The sequence below is a fragment of the Phaenicophaeus curvirostris genome, chromosome Z (genome assembly GCF_032191515.1).
Source record: "Phaenicophaeus curvirostris isolate KB17595 chromosome Z, BPBGC_Pcur_1.0, whole genome shotgun sequence".
Lineage (NCBI taxonomy): Eukaryota > Metazoa > Chordata > Aves > Cuculiformes > Cuculidae > Phaenicophaeus > Phaenicophaeus curvirostris.
In genome coordinates, this window is record NC_091431.1 from 74,613,398 (window position 1) to 74,630,809 (window position 17,412).

General features: G+C 46.2%; 1 protein-coding gene across 1 annotated transcript in view; it reads right to left on the bottom strand.

Annotated features, from left to right (window-relative positions):
• RPL17 (ribosomal protein L17) overlaps positions 1–16,856 on the bottom strand; it is a 111,794-nt gene extending 94,938 nt beyond the window's left edge. The window contains exon 1 of the mRNA XM_069881022.1: positions 16,847–16,856. The gene's annotated coding sequence lies outside the window, so the exon portion shown is untranslated. The remainder of the gene's footprint in view (positions 1–16,846) is intronic.
• Positions 16,857–17,412: the final 556 nt, after the last annotated feature.

Below are 17,412 nucleotides of genomic sequence, written 5' to 3' on the forward strand. Positions count from 1 at the left end.
AAAGTCATGGAACCATTTGTGTTGGAAGGGTCCTTAAAGATCTCAACCCCCCTGCAGTGAGCAGGGGCATCTTCAACTGTATCACGTTGCTCAGAACCTCGTCCAATTTGAGCTTGAATGCTTTCAGGGATGGGGAATCCACCACCTCTCTGGACAATCTCTTTCTTCCCTTGAAGAGAGGAATCACACATACGTGTTGATTTTTGGCCTCAGGGAGTTGTTTGCTCAAGGACCACAGGATGAGGCTTTCATCAGAGAGATCCTGACCGTGACACGCCTGGTTGTCATTTCCACCTGAGGCTCCTTCCCACTAACTCTGCAAGGAAAAGGGGGACATTTCAAGACCCTGACCCAAGACTTTACCAGCTAATGTGAAACACATGAAACAATTAGAGAGTGATAAATAACAGGAAGAGGTAACAGGCAGATTAGCTAAATCTGCTGGCTGAACTGTGTCCAGATAAGTGCTCCCAGCTCCTCCAGCCATCCAGGGAAACTGTCACGAGTTGAGTCCCATTTCGGCTCTCCTCAGCACACAAACCAAAGCTGCTCCGGCTGAAGCAATACCTCTAGAGCAGAAAATGCTTGGCTCAAATCTTCCTCTTATTATTCAGAAACTATAATTAGACAGCGCTTTCTCCTCCCAGGTGGTATGAAATGGAGCTGGATGCACCTTTTGCTTTGATGCTGAGCTACATCAACCACTTTGACACTATCGATGGAGCTATTTGTCGAGGACAACCCCAGCCCAGGGAGGAGATTATGTACCTTGAAGTGTACTGTCTCAGGGGTCCCCTTGGATGTGGGATAAGCAGAATTGTACCATTCTTTGAAGCAGAACCCTGAGCAACTGCTGCTACCAACTCTCCCTTTAAGGCAGACCTGGAAAAATTATTTTCTAGCTCCTTTCCATATGGAAATCCCTTAAAAATGTGAAGGAGCCAGTAGGTATTGCTGAGACGAGCTGCACTTTGTTTGTTTAGCAGAGTGAGAACAGTCTTCCCAACACATATATTCGGTGAGAAATGAATTAGTTCAGTGTTGGTCAAGCTCAGGGTAACAACCAGCCTGGCACAATGGATGGGAGAGATGAACAGGATCTTTTAGCACCTGAGAAACAGCAAATTTATTTATCTTCAAGTCATTCCAAAAATACTAGAACAGTATTTGCTTGTAGAAATATTTAGTTCAGTCTGGAACTGCCCTTCCTGAAGCCAGTGCGGGATTATTTACCTAGGCAGAAAATCACAGGGCATAATCAGGTAGGAATAGTGTGACCTCAGCTAGGATCTGATCTGATTACCAGTCAACAAATCAGCTTGGTGGAGCAGCTTATGGGGCCAGTGATAAAGTGTTGAGGTTGTTCAGCCTGGAGAAGAGAAGGCTCCAAGGAGACCTTATCGCCACCTTCCAGTACCTGAAAGGGGCTACAAGAAAGCTGAGGAAGGACTGTTCACAAAGGCTTGTGGTGATAGGAGCAGGGGCAATGGGTATAAACTGGAGAGGGGCAGATTTAGACTAGACATAAGGAAAAATCTCTTCACCATGAGAGGGGCGAGGCACTGGAACAGGTTTCCCAGAGAAGCTGTGGCTGCCCCATCCCTGGAGGTGTTGAAGGCCAGGTTGGACGGGGCTTGGGCAGCCTGATCTAGTGGGAGGTGTCCCTGCCCATGGCAGGGGCGTTGGAACTAGACGATGTTTAAAGTCCCTTCCAACCCTAGCTGTTACATGATTCTATGAAATCCTTTTCCCTCCTGCCCCTGCGAAGGGTGCAATGTGAAACTATTGCATAGAATCATAGAATCATGGAATGGTTTGGGTTGGAAGGAAACTTCAAGATCATTCAGTTCCACCCCCTGCCATGGGCAGGGACACCTCCCACTGGATCAGGGGCTCCAAGCCCCATCCAACCTGGTCTTGAACACCTCCAGGGATGGGGCAGCCACCACTGCTCTGGGCAACCTGGGCCAGGGCCTCCCCACCCTCACAGGAAAACATTTCTTCCAAATGTCTGATGGGAATCTCCCCTCTTTCAGCTTAAAACCATTCGGCCATGTACTATCCCAGCTTCCCTGGAACCCTTTCAGTACTGGAAGCTGCTCTAAGGTCTCCATGGAGTCTTCTCCAGGCTGAACAACCCCGGCTTTCTCTGCTTGTCCTCGTACGGGAGGTGCTTCAGCGCTCAGTCTGTCTCCATGAAGAGCCCCCAAGCAGGGAGAGAAGATGATGAAGACAGCTTTGCTCACTCATCCCCCATGCATACAGGGGCCTGATGCCCTGTGGCATCCCCCTGTGCTACTCAGCCTGTGGTGGGATGGGTAGTAGAGCTATGGGGGTGAGGGAAAGAAGCGGCTATTTTGGGCAAAGGCAAGGATTGTTAGAAAGTGAAAGGCTACAGAAGAGAAAAATCACCACCCTGCTCATGGCTCTTTAGCAAGATCGTATTAGGACCACAGGCATCTCCTGCCTTTTGGGTATCTACTTTAGGATAAGAGGAGTCCTTCTGAAGACCTGACTAGCAGCTGTTTATCAGGTCTATGTTGTCACCAACCAAACACACAGAAGGAGTGGGCTGAGCCTTGCCGAGTGCTTTCACTCCCTGACAACGTTTTGATCAAATTCTATTGTGAAATTTTCTTAAGCACTTTTCCCAAGCCAAGGCAGGCAGCTCCCGCCCCCAGCAGTTGCCTGTTTCAGGCAAACATCATATGGGTCCCTCTCTCCTTTTCTTTTTCATTAAACTACTTGTGATCTGATACCAGGAGGTTGCTGGTCTGTAATTTGCTCCTCTTCTCATCCTCCCCATCATTACTTTTGCACTTTCCCTGGCAGCTGCTGCTGCTATAGCTAAAGGTGTGTCAGAATTGCACTCATTTCCCTCCTGCAGTGAGGTATGTAGGTCAGGAGGGTATCAGAGCAGGGTGCAGGGACAGGCATCCTAAGGCATCCCTGTGCTTGCTGTCAAGGGGGATGAAGCTCTGACGACAGAGCCAGAAATACAGCATTTTGGTGGGGTTATCACAGATGGGATTGCAGCCCCTACCTGCCCTATGGTCACTTTCTCCCACAGCTAAAAGGGATCTTATCATATTTGTTTCTGGGATGTATCATGCACACCAGGAGGAAGAGAGAGAGTAATATAAGCCAGAAATATTTCCCAGACCTGGCAACCTCATAGCTGATAATGAGAAACATTTTCTCTAACAGAAGACTTCCAGGGATAGAGACATTAAAAAATCATCATAATATTAAAAATCAAGACAAATTGTTCCAATCTGAGACAAGGATTATGTAAATCTGTGAATTGGTCCCAGTAGTGGAAGGGGAGAGACAACAAGCGCCTTGTCAGGAGGCCACGCAGAGGTGGGTACTGCTCTGGGAAAACCCTGGCTAAGCTCCTGAGGTCTGAGCTGCCCCTCTGCTTTACCCCAGCGCTGCACAGTGATGGGGTCTCGGAGTTACCATCCTGGCCAGGCAACACTTCTGGGGACCGTGGGCAGGACACTGTCGAGCAGCCCGGAGCAGGCAGTGGAAAACAGCTTCAAAGCAGCCTCAAGTAAATGCCCCAGGTAAAAATACTCTGGGCTGATTTCTCCACAACTTCCAGAACTGCTGTCTTTGTCCCAGGTAGGAATTCTGTGATAAGAATGCTGGCAAGCATGCGGACCCCACAGAGCATTTACAGGACTATATTTCACCCGGGACAGCAGTGACTCATGCTTCCAGCATGGTTAAGTAAATTTTTTCCCCCCCTCTCTACTTCTTCCCCATCTGCATGAACTAACATGGGTGCAGAACTATAGAAACTATATTAATAATGGTCTTTTATGTGGGTTTAATCATGTCTCAGGATCTGCCAGACCACAAACTTGAAACTCTTTATGAATGTGACTCACTCCCAGAGCAAACGCTCATTGGTCGACGAGCTCTCCTGATTTCTCCCCGTAAAAGTCCTTTTCCTATTGGAAGAGAAGACCTGAGGTGCTACCTACGCTGCAGTGGAAGTTCGCTGACTCGAAGTAACCCCAGATACTGGTGTCACATGATTTTACATTGGTTCATTCATCCTCGAATAGTCTGACAAAAAACACTGACCTCCTTAGCAGAACCCCTCGCAGAAATTCCCCTTTGTGCAGATACAGTCCCTACTCTTACAGCCAACACGTTTTACTGAGTAAAGCTATCTGTAAGACAGGAAAAAAAAAAAAAAAGATATTTTTCTCCTTAAACGTATAAAACATCCATATTTGCCGTGGTGCACATAAAGAAAAGGATTTTGTTGAAAAGCCTCAATCTGTTTTGAATCAGTATTAGGAGCTGGTGTCTGACCTGGAGATAAATGTAGTACAGCTAGAGATGAATGTATTTTAGAAACATTCCTGGAGTCAAATATGGGCTTTGCGAGTGATTCATAAAGAAAGCTGATCCATATGGATGCTGTACGGTTCAGCACTGGCAATTTAAGGTGAGCCACGGCTCCTCAAATATTACAACTTATTGAATTGCTGCATTGTACAAAGACCTCTCAAGTTTCTGCTCCGCTGCCTCTCCCAGAGCTGCAGATGGATGGAGGATCCCACATCAGGCTCATGGGCAGTGTTTTGAACACATAAGCCACGGAGAGGATTAGAAGCTCATCAATATCATCACATACCTCTCCTAGCCCAGAAAAAAAAAAAGGAATGGAGAAATTTCCTGGTTAAAAAGAGCCAGGAAATGTCAAACTTGGAGGAGGTGTAAAATTTAAACCCTGAACACAGGTGATGGGTTCAGCTGCTGAAGAGGAGTCTGTTCACAGGGTAGGCTTGTAGACACAGATAGATTTAATGAGCACTTGTTTTTCAAGCTCACAATGTACCTGAGCCTAGAGGGGTACCTCTTTTTTATCTGCTTGTTTATACATCTGCATGTGCAGCATTATATGGAGTATCTTCCACCAGGACCAGGCTGCTCTTCAAGTAACTTCCTAGGTTACCATTCCAGTGGAGCAGAAATCCAACCTAAAAGCCGGACCAGCTCATTTCAGTTACATGTTTACACTGGTTAAACTGCCTCCAGAGCAAAGCAGATGTGTAAGAAGTAAACGCATCCATAAAATTGCTTCTTTGAGGCACAGTGCTTCTCTGCAGAGCCGGACACAATAAAAACCTAACATCACCATGGCTTGTTCTCCCCAAACTGAGCATTGGCTCACACATTAGAGAAAACATCTTGGAAGTCTGCATGGAACACAGCCACTTGCTGACAGTCTACCATAACATTACATTCACGGTTATTTTACCTTCCAATTACACATCCCCAGAGTGCTCCCTAAGAAAGGCTATGTTAGATTATGTTGGGTAACTGTCTTTTTTTTTTTTTGATAGGCACTTATTTCCTTCTCTCTGCCCCCAGTGTATTCCAGGCATACTGCAAGCCTGAATTTAAAGCACCATTGAACTTTTAAGCACAGCAAAATCTTGTTTAAAGATATAAATTCTGTTTTACATGGTTCCCAAAATCCTTCAGCATCCTGGTGTACCATGCTGATTACTCAAGTTACCAGCACGTTTTTTCCTGGAGCAAACATCTTTCCTGAGGACTTTTCTTCCCTTCTCTGCAAGGAAGCTGGTACTAGGGGTCAAGGAAGGGTGGAAAGTCCCAGGGATGGATGGGTGGGTGGAGAATTAAAGGATGCCTCTTCTCTAGCTGTCTGCTTTTGACACAATAGCCCACTTTGCAATACTACAGACTTCCTATCACTTACAGAAGGTCACTCACGTCATCCTTCTTTTTGTGTATTTGCACAAAATATTTGGCTTCCTAGTCAGCTGTGACCACGTCAGTGTTAGCAAACTCCAATCCAATGTTGACATCTTTTGCCTCATGCAACAAACAGCATTAAATTATTTGAGATGTCAGCAAAGCTAAATAACACGCACATGAATATTTTTTTTCAACATACTCATGGACTGGAGAAAACCCTCAATTACCACAGATTAGCAGATTTCTTCTATTAAGAGTCTAAAACGCCCCCAAGCCTCAAGAAGAACCAAACACATTTATTTGGTCATCACTGCACTAAGTTTAGGCCCATTCTCCTGTCAAGTTCTTTGCCATCCAGCCTCACAGAAGTCTAATTTGCCTACAAGTTGTTGCAATTGCAGTCATCTGTGAGTGATTAGCAGCTGGGCAGTGCTGGGAGATCTCGCTGTGTTGCATCCATCACTCATTTCAGAGTCTTGAACACCAGCCCGCTGCCATCATCCCATGCAGGGCAAGAGATGCAGTGGGGCAGCCCCTGAGATTTGCTGTCTAATTGCTTTTTTAGGAGCTGATACATGAAGAAAAAGAAGTGCAAACCCAAGCTAACAATAATATCAGTGCCCTGCTATACAAGCTTCAAAAGCACCCGAACCTAATCAGTGATTGGCAGCACCAACTTCTGGATTCACTGTATGGCTTGGCTTTGCTGTAATTCACCTGTGAGAGAAATTGTTCAATAAGCCACATTAGCTATGAGGTAGAAAAAAAAATCACTATGTGCCTTTTAGAAAACCTGAAGCGCAGATACCTTGGTTGAGGTCAGGCTTGAGGATGCCTGCCCCAGAGTTTTTGGGGGTCCCAAAGGCCATGTGCCTGGCAGGATTTCCTAGAAGCCTGCTCCAGTAATTTTGTTGTCAGATCATCTCTATTTAAGAGTGTTCATAAAAGACAGAGAAGGATAATCATTGCTGGATGAAAACCAGAGCGAGTCTGCTGCTTTACCATGAGCTACAGCTGTTTGCCTCCTCTGGCCCCCAACTCCAGTTAACTGCAGGGAGATGGTTATGGAGTGATGTGCTGCAGTAGAGGCAGGTTTGGGTGGTTATTTTTCTTTTCATAAAGAGCCAATATCTTGGGAAATCTTCCAAGGTGGCTAGAAACAGGGGTGGACATGCCAAAACATGATGCACACTGGACACAGCTCCTTGCTGCACCCTGCCAACTGTCTTTTCCAGCCAGCTGCTTTATTAAATGACAAGTTTTTCCATGCACCAGGATCAAATTTAAAAGCAGAGATCAAGCTAGCAGCGAGACATACAGATGGTTTCTTTGTCAGGACAGCAGCAAGTATATGTCTTCCAGCTCAGAGGCTCGGGACAAGCCGTCTAGCCTCAGGTCTCCCTGTTAACTCAGACCAGTCATCCATTTTCCTAGGGAAAACCTTAGCAAACTTTGATGGGATTCAGGTTGGAAGAGCCAAACCCATCCCAGGTAGGAGATGTCAGATGAGCCCTTTGATCTCCCCCATCACCCGCATCCTTGTTCTGTGACCCATATGTTTATTTGCTCTGCAGGTGTGGCTGATTCCTGGCCTCTTTGGAGAGACCCCAAGGGCTGCAAGAGACCTTGGCGACTGACGTTTTCCAGTCATTATGTTTGCAATAAAATTTGAGCAAGCCCATAAAATCAAGGAAAAAATCCATCTCGCGTGTGATTCCAGCCCAGTAAGAGGCAGCAAGAGTTACACCAGGTTTTGCTTGGAGGCACTTAGATCTCAGCCTGAGCTCACTGCTAGGCTCAAAAAACTTCCTGCAAACCCTTTCTGGAGACAGAGCTTTGTTATGGCCTCGATGTAAAACATCTTGGAAGGGGTTCCAGGAATCCCCATGCATTTGGGCAGGGACCTGGTCTGGAGCGAGGTGGGATGGAGGAAAAGGATCCAGAAGTCAGAGCCAGGCAGCAGGTTGAGAGGGTTTAAAATTTTAAAGTTCAGGTCTGTACTTCACATGAATTTCATCTCAGGCACCTGAGCTTCATAGCCGGCCACACTCTGGAGTGGGGCTCCTGCCTTGGCTCTCTCAGTGCCTGAGCTGCTTCTCCCTGAGGCTGAAAAAAAAAGCAGCAAAATCTGTCTCCACCTCAAGGACTGAGCCTTTTCCTCTCCTTGTGTGAGCACCAGAGCTGTATGCCTGTTTCCCTACCTGCTAGAGGAGCTCAGCAGCACTTATCTCCTAGTGCTTTGAAGTCCCTCAGTGAAACTAACACCACACGTGAGATTCTGAGATCCAGGTATCATAGCAATGTAATTATAACAATTTCCCTTATCAAATGTGGCTTTTCCTTCTCTGCTGAGCACTTTCTCTGCTGATTTGCAGAAGGTGGAGCGCAACTGGAGGAGTCCTGCTCACACCACTGCTGTTTCAGGCCACGTCACTCCTGTCACACCACCCTCCTGCACCATATTTCTTTCTGGTATGCAACACAAAGAGCGTGGGAAGCACAGAGGGACCAACCCATTGATCTGCAGCACTCAGAAAAATCCTGTCGTGCTTGCTCCTTCTCCCTTGCCTCCACCTCTTTGTAGTCGTGACCTCTCCCTGGCGAGGCCAGTCTTCTCCTTGATGGCATTTCAGAGCTGACCAGGGCATTGAATGGAGAATTAACCAGAACACAGTGTTCTTTGTTAAAATACTTATTTTAATATATGTAAATGGGGCAGGTTACCGTTCAAATTCTCATACCCACCAGCAGGTATGGACCGTCCTTGAGTGGCAGAAGCCAGAGTGTAACCAACCCATGTTTCTGTGTGAAATACAAGCTGCCTTTCTCCATCCCAGAAGAGAAACCTGACTGCCTAAATGAAACAATCAAACGTGATATTTTGCAGGGCAAGAACGCCCTTTATCCTTTCCCAGAGGCACAGGGTTTTCATGCCACCTCTTCTTGCTGCCAGATTACTGTCACTCAGCTGGCTTAGGGATCTTGAACATGACATAACACCCCTCAGTGCAAGACGGCAGTACCTCCACACCCTAACCACTCTTGCTGCTCCTTGTCCTTTTTTTTTTTCCCCTGGTATTCCTTTGTCAATTAACTTTACATAGTGTAGTGAAACTAGTTGTCAATGGACTAGAAACCTTCACAAGAGGGTAGCACTTCTCAGAAGACTTCATTAAATCATCATGCTTTGGGGCACTAAGCTGATGTTTAGATACCTCCTGGGGGCTGAGATGAGGGAAAGGTTCAGAGAACTTCATTTACCAGATATTTCCTGTGAATGGTAAAATACTCTTTTCTGACAGGGACTGTTACTATCAGCTTCATGCTGGGGCTTCACAGGCTCAGGAGGAGACAATTAGACCCCCATTCACAGGGGTGTTACTTTAAGTCCAAGGTTTGTCCCATGTCTTGGTCAATGTAGTCAAAAACCACAACAATCAAGGTTAGACTGAGGGACTCAAGCATTTCTCATGCATGAAGAGGGCTCCAAGATAGACCACAGGCTTTCCTGCCACGGTGTTTTAGCAACTAAGAGTCTGTCGCAACACCATCCCGTGGTTTAGTGGAGCCACCAAAAAGAAAAGTGGTGTGGGATTTTGTTCTGTACGGCTCCTGTTGCACTGCGTATCGCCGTATTTCCCTTGTAGTAGCAAATAGAAGGGCTAAAAGGCAACAAAGACCAAAGCCAAGGGAAGAAAAAAGGAAGAGGAGGAGACTGAGGGGGAGAAGGATCAGAGGCTAGAGGGCATTCAATGCCTCGTACAAAAGCATTTCACTTTCTTTTTGATCTTCTCCTTGATCAAGAAGATCCATCCCACTTTTGCACGGTCACAAGCCATATTATGACTTGTTTTCTTGACCAAGGAAATACACTGCCAGATATTTGCAGAAATCAGCTCTCACATCAAACCTGAATAAGGGTCACATTTTCAAAGTGGTTGGTGCTCACTGTATCCTAAACTAAGGACATAAGAGGGCCTGAAAGATCCAGGTTTTTTTGGCAGCTCTGCTTTCTGTGTGAACGCAGACAAGCACCTTAGGATCCCACTCTCCCCACCATGCCTCACGCTGGTAAGTTTTTAAGCAAAATGGATAAAGAAGGAGTCATCTCAAAGAATTTTTATCATGCATTGTCCAGAAGTTTGTACTGAAGGGGAACAAAGAAAGGCCTTTTAAGTGTCTCCACTCAGAGAAAGAATCAAGCTCTAAGTCCATATGCTATTTAATATCGGAGAAACACACACACTAGAGACCCCATAACATGCCTTTACTATCAGAAATCTTTCAGTCAGAGTTCATACTTACTGAAACACCAAAGGAAATCAACCTCAAGTCAGAAAACCATAGGAAATTAGCTTTCCTAGCTGCAATGCTCACAGGAAGGTGGGGTTTTCCTCTCCTTTGGATGACATACAAGAAATAGAAAGCTAGTTTCCAAACTCTACAGATTCAAAAGGAGCAGCTGTTTGTCAGGGAAAGATCCAGAGCTAATTACCAAGCTTGTCTATCAACTTCAGCATTAGGCTTACAGGATGATTCCAGTTGCGAAGGGCCTCAGGAGGTCTCCAGCCCTAACCCCTGCTTAAAGCGAGGTCAGCTGTTAAATCATACAAGGTTGTTCAGGGTTGTGTCCAGCTGAGTCACAAAAGCCTCCGATGATGGGGGCTCTACAGCTTCTCTGGGCAGAGGTTCTCCTTCAGACCCACGAGCTGCAATGCTTATGAACAGGAAGGTATAGATTGATGACAGGTGAGTAGCAGCAATCTCATAGTGAGAGCATACTGATTGATCTCTTGAGCTTTTCCATCTTATCAACACTTATTAACACCAGAAGGACCAGTAGTTTTGGTGGAATCTAGAATAAAGCCCAAATGATTTAAAAACATCTCTGTAAAGTAGACTTCTCCAGGGAAAGTGCAGAGCACAGCCTTTTCCCCTGCAGCTGCATTAAAAAATATCTACCCATTGCCTCAGTGATCTCAACCCCTAAATTTAAACTGGGGAATCAGCTGTCATCGAGAAAGTAACCTCTGTATTTTCAGCCACTGAAGAGGAGGATTCCTGATGTAGCCTGCAGCTCCCCTGTCGCAATAATGCTCCAGAGATCCTTCTTGCCTTACGTGGTAATTTGCCTCCAGTCCACGGCCAGCCCCGCAGAGAAGGGTGCACAAGCACGTTCAGCTGGTGTAAGGCATGATGGATGTAAGGTTCGGGTGCAAGTCATAGCTTATGCCACCGCTTACTTCACATAGCACGCCGTGCCGCGATACTATCAGGCCCTGAAGAGGCTTTGGCAAGACCAAATACATCTTAAGAGCAGTTAGTAGATGCAAGAAGAGTTATCCCATAACTACTGCTAGAAAGAAGCTGAATAGACGCATAAATACCTTAGAGCAGCCTTCCAGTACTTAAAGGGGACCTATAGGTAAACTGGGGAGGGGATCTTGATCAAGGAGAGCAGGGATAGGATGAGGAGGAAAGGTTTGAAGCTGAAAGAGAGGAGATTGAGATGAGATCTTAGGAAGAAATGTTTTCCTGTGAGGGTGGAGAGGCACTGGCCCCGGGACCTGCAGGGGGGTTGGAACTGGATGGGCTTTGAGGTCCTTTCCAACCCAAACCACTCTGTGATCTATGATCCTGCGACAAATGCAGCTGCATTAGATTACAGCCCATCACAGACAGGGCTGGTCTCAGCCACAGCATTCCCCAAGTTCAGGGTATTTTTACATGGTGTTTCTACATTGCATATATATTTACATACTTATTCCCGACTTTCTTGCATGGATAGAGGCTATTCCCAAGAAACTGATGCACATTTTGTGCAGTGGGTTAGAGGCAGTAGGAATTAAACAGCTTAGGTCCTCGTCCAGAATGAAGAAAGCTGTAACCATGCTGTTATTGCAGCTCTGGTATTGGCTGTCTCGAAGCAATTTCTGAAATAAATGGGGGTCAGTTTTGCCCCAGTGTTAGAGCAAGCCCATGTGCTAAAATTTGGATATGATTAGTAAAAGAAGATGCCACAGTATAAGCAGCAATATCGGACTTCAAAGATACGACTGCAATGCATAACTGTACCAATGGAGAGGAGTCCTTGCTAATTTTCATTCCTGTATTATTCACAGGCTCGTTTCCCTCTGTGATTCATACCTCACCAGAGGCAGTGTTGAAGACACACATGTGGGATTATTCTTGCTAATGAGTGAACAGGAAAGAGCCCAAAGTGACTCTCAGTTTCCAGACTTGATTGGCACTCAGAATAACTACCTATTTATCTGTGATTTTAGTTTGGCTTAGTTGGGAAATCTTGTTCATGCTCAGCTTCTGTCTCAGCTGACCGTTCTTTAGTTCACAGAATCACAGAATCACAGAACAACTGGGTTGGAAGAGACCCACTGGATCATCAAGTCCAACCATTCCTATCAAACACTAACCCATGCCCCTCAGCACCTCGTCCACCCGTGCCTTAAACACCTCCAGGGAAGGTGACTCAACCACCTCCCTGGGCAGCCTCTGCCAGTGCCCAATGACCCTTTCTGTGAAGAATTTTTTCCTAATGTCCAGCCTAAACCCCCCCTGGCAGAGCTTGAGGCCCTCCCCTCTCGTCCTGTCCCCTGTCACTTGGGAGAAGAGCCGAGCTCCCTCCTCTCCACAACCTCCTTTCAGGTAGTTGTAGAGAGCAATGAGGTCTCCCCTCAGCCTCCTCTTCTCCAGGCTAAACACCCCCAGCTCTCTCAGCCGCTCCTCATAAGGCCTGTTCTCCAGCCCCCTCACCAGCTTTGTTGCTCTTCTCTGGACTCGCTCCAGAGCCTCAACATCCTTCTTGTGGTGAGGGGCCCAGAACTGACCCCAGGATTCGAGGAGCGGTCTCCCCAGTGCCGAGTCCAGAGGGAGAAGAACCTCCCTGGACCTGCTGGTCACGCCGTTTCTGATCCAAGCCAAGATGCCATTGGCCTTCTTGGCCACCTGGGCCCCTGCTGGCTCATGTTCAGTCGCTGTCAACCAACACCCCCAGGTCCCTGTCCTCCAGGCAGTTTCCAGCCAGACTTCTCCTAGTCTGTAGCTGCTCAGGGTTGTTGTGCCCCAAGTGCAGGACCCGGCATTTGGCCTTGTTAAACCTCCTGCCATTGGTCTCAGCCCATGGATCCAGCCTGTTCAGATCCCTTTGGAGCCTCCCGACCCTCCAGCAGATCCACACTCCCACCCAGCTTAGTGTCGTCCGCAAACCTGCTAAGGGTGCACTCGATGCCTTCCTCCGGGTCATTGATAAAGACACTGAACAGGGCTGGACCCAGCCCTGAGCCCTGGGGAACCCCACTTGTCACTGGCCTCCAGCTGGAGTTAACTCCATTTCCCACCACTCTCTGGGCCCTCCAGCCAACCAGTTTTCCACCCAGGAGAGTGTGTGCCTGTCCAGGCCAGAGGTGACAGTTTCTCAAGCAGAATGCTGGGAGAATGCTCAATTCTGAAATGCCGATACCTCTTGTCCACTTTGCTTCAAACAATTGGAGACATTTTTCAAAATTTTTCAAAAATTTTTCAAAAATCAAACTTCTTAGTACTATCTTAGGCTTCATCACTCTGCGCCCACTGGCACCATTCAAAGCCACACGAGTTTCTCCCTATCCCATCAGTGTCACTCTCCACACCTCCTGGTAGCAGAGACACCGGAGGAAGCCAAACCACAAGAACAAGGGCTGGATAGCAGCAACGCCAAGAGACTTGCACATTTCCTGTTGGAGCGCCTGTGGAAAAGGAATGACTTATTTTTCCTTAGTGTGTTCCCATTTATTCATGCTGAACACTCCCCGGTGTTTTCTGTCTCAGAAGACGCTACATTTGCTGTATGCAAAATCCTCATTCAAAAGACACGAGGCAGTCATATGTCATCATGGTAGCTGCCCCTCAATGTTTCCCACAATCACAGCATTGAACAGATTGCATTTGTATTATTTTTAATAAAAAATAATTATTCTTATCTCCCAGTAATTGAGCTCAACAACAATATTTTTCAAATTATTTAAGAGAATGTTTTTCTTTAAAAGACTTGAGAATTTCTTGAAGATCACTTATTTTACTGTCAACAGAAATAATCGGATGCCAGAAACTGTTTGAAAAAGCTTGTCTTGAGTAAACAAATCCCAGTACACTCAAGAAGTCACATCAACCAGTTACCAGAAGCCACACACCTCTGTAAGTACTCATACACATTTCAAAACTCACCTTGCAGTATTAAATGTAGCATTTATTAGAGATACTGAGCACTTTTAAAAAGTACCTAGTCACTTATTTAAGAACTTAAAAGCTTTTCAGAGGAAAGGTTAATCCATTTTGGAAAGCTTGGTCTACATTTCCGAACCTGCTAATAAAGTTTGTGCCAACAGATCTGCCTCTTCCATGAAGAGATGCAGAAGGTGTTTCTATACTAAAAATGTAGTGAATGCAAATTTTTGTATGCACTTAACACACATAAAATGACTGATTTTTAAAAGGTGCTAGGGGTGGGTATTTTTTGTAACCTCTTTCTATCATGTCTTAGTTATTTTTTATGTATATATAAACCAGAAATACTTTTACATCCTCTTGATGTCTTGAAACAAGGAGGCTTCATGCATCCTTTGGCAGCTCTGCATAAGCAGTTTGTACTTGGATTTCCAGAGACACAACGTGCTGTTTACATTGCCAATTGCAACACTTCTTTACTGTGTAAAAGAAGCTCCCTTAGATTTCACCAATCATGGCTTCTTTTTTTTTTGAATAAACAGACACTGAAGGCAAGAAGAACACTGCAGGGGCAGAAAAACACTGCAGCTGCTCTTAGAGCTGGAGGCTAAATAGAGATACCATGCTCACTGCTGGCTTAAGTTGATAAACTTTATGGGATTTTGTGATGCATCCCAAATATTTCAACTTTCCATCAGGGCTGATGCACAAAATCTGTCTTTTAATATAATATTTTCCAGGGAAATGTGTTAATTAACCCTCAATTTGTAGAAAATGTGTTGCGCCCTGACTTTTTTTTTTGCCCTTTGGAAGCATTTTGGTACTCTCCAAGGAGATGGTTGGAGAATTGGACAAATGTTAAGTAACAGTGGGGACAGTAAGTAGGGACAGTAAGTTGTAATAATCAGATGCTGATGCTTAAATACCAAAACACACATATTGCCAGTTTCAGGGAGATGCTGTCACAGGAAATTCTTACTAGAGTCTGCAAACATCCACGTTTATTTTAATTTAATCAAGCCAGACATTATTAAACAGGAGATACCATGTGACTGCAGAATTAAAAGTGGTTATTCCACATTTACAAGGTTTAGGAAACAGAATAAGAGCTTGTAGTAAACTAATCATGCTGGAATAATATATAGGAAATAAAAGAATCCTGGAACATACATTTCTATAGAAATAAGGTGACAGTAGAAAAGCTTCCAGAAAGCACATTTTTAAGTCTAGAATTTCACGTTTCCTATATGTGCCACTTTCCCCTGCGAAGGACAGAGGAGGAGCTGAAGGTATTTAGTAGACATTAGCATCTATATTCTGCAAGACACAGATGCAAAGGAAGGGATTAATTTCCCCTAACATAAGCCGCCTAAAAATTAAATGGCTGATAGTCATCTTGGTTTCTTTTTTAACACAGATTAAAGCAGCTGCTATGTGCAGGTCTCCCTTGCTCTCTCCCCTGAGGCAGCAGAAAGCACTTGAGTGCCAAACTTAAACAAGGGGCTGAAATTAAATCAGAGGTATCCCACCCTCAGCACAACTCCTGAATGTATGGCCCGAATCCAAACTGCACTGAAGTTCCTGCAAGAAAAAATCAAGGCTGGAAGGCTGGTGCTGCCCAGGGCTTTGGGGAGGTCGGGATGACCCGGAGGATGCTGCAGCAGCACCTCCAGCTCTCAGGAGACCCCACCTGGAATCCTGTGTCCAGTTGTGGAATCCCCAACAGAAGAAGGAGATGGAGCTGCTGAAACAGGTCCAGAGGAGGCCATAGGGATGATGAAAGGGCTGGAGCAGCTCTGCTCCGAGGGCAGGCTGAGAGAGTTGGGGTTGTTCAGTCTGGAGAAGAGAAGGATCTGGGGAGACCTTAGAGCAGCTTCCAGTGCTGAAAGGGGCTGCAGGAAAGCTGGGGAGGGACTTCTTATGTGGTCTTGTAGTGACAGGATGAGGGGGAATAGCTTTAAATTGGAAGGGGGAGGATTTAGATGAGACATTAGGGAGAAATTCTTCACGCTGAGGGTGGGGAGGCCCTGGCCCAGGCTGCCCAGAGCAGTGGTGGCTGCCCCATCCCTGGAGGGGTTCAAAGCCAGGTTGGATGGGGCTCAGGAGAACATGCCAGTGCCCACTTGTTTGGTTCAGAAGGAAAGGCAAACAGGGAAGCAGCAAGGTGCTTGCACTCTCTGCTGCTCCAGTGAGATTAATTGCTCAGGATGCTTTCACTGTTTGCTACTTGCTGACTCCTACCAGGATAGCCCTGCTCTGCAAAGACACACTCTGAAAGCATTCGAATGAGCATCTCTAGAATTCAAATGCGGGAGGTACAGTCAAATTCAGAAAGAGGTCCAACAGGGAGGAATAAAACAGAAAAAAAACATGTTTAAATTTGTCTGTGACTTCACAGCCTCTTCCAGCTGAGAATGTTTTGCATTTTGGGGCTCCTATACTGTAATAACTGTGCATGCAAGCAAGAAAATGTGTGCGTGCATGTGTGCATGCACAAACCCCAAAGGGAAGAGAGTCTGACCAAACCAGCTTCTCCTCCTGACAACAGCACCCCAAATGATCCCCACACTTCGAGTTGGGTGCTTGAGGCAAAGGAGCCCCACTAACATCACCCAAATCAACATTGTGGTGGCGTAGGTGTGTGCAGGGTACTCCAAGCAGTGTGCGAGCAGCAATATGAGCCCCCAGCTGCTAGGAAAGCTTTCCTGGATGAGTGAGCGCAGCCAGGAGACGTTTAGAGGGGGGAGCCTCAGGGTGAGTGCCTGGGAAGGAGAAATCCTTTTACTTGCTTTGAAAAACCCAATAAAATGCTTGCAAGCTAGAGCTTTGGCCTTTATCGGTCGCATCCAGCTGTCGGGGGAAGGTGCGTGGGGAGCAGGACTAGGGCGGGGAAGAAGCTTACACGGCAAATGCCGGTTTTCCATGTGTGCTGCCAGCCCCACACAACCCTTTTTTTTTACACGTTACATTGAGAAACAAAGCTTGGATGCAAAACACTGCCCCTGATGAAAGCTGGCTGCTGGTGACTGCTGCTATTCATCTGACTAAGCAGCATTTGACATTTGGGCTTGGTGAGTCTCAAATTTCCCTCTAGTAAGATATGGGCTGACTGCGCAGCAGCCAATCTCCGTCGGAGGCTGCAGATGATGCTGCAGGGAGGTGAGGCGAGGCATGCACACATCCCAAATGACAGAGCACGCCGTTGGACTGCGTAAGCGCAGCTCCAGCGAGCCTGACCTGGGCTGCACCAGATGTGTGGCACCACTGCCCAGTCCTCCTGCACCTTCTGGGGATGCTGTTCAGCCACAAACTTCTCTCTTTTGTTACATTTCTTGTTGCCTTGTACTTGTTTTTGCTTTTCTTCACCCACTTATGAGAGTTTTGTGCTTCTTGTGGTTTATCTTCTGTTGTAATTGGAGGTAAGTGGAAACTGTTTTACAAGACCAG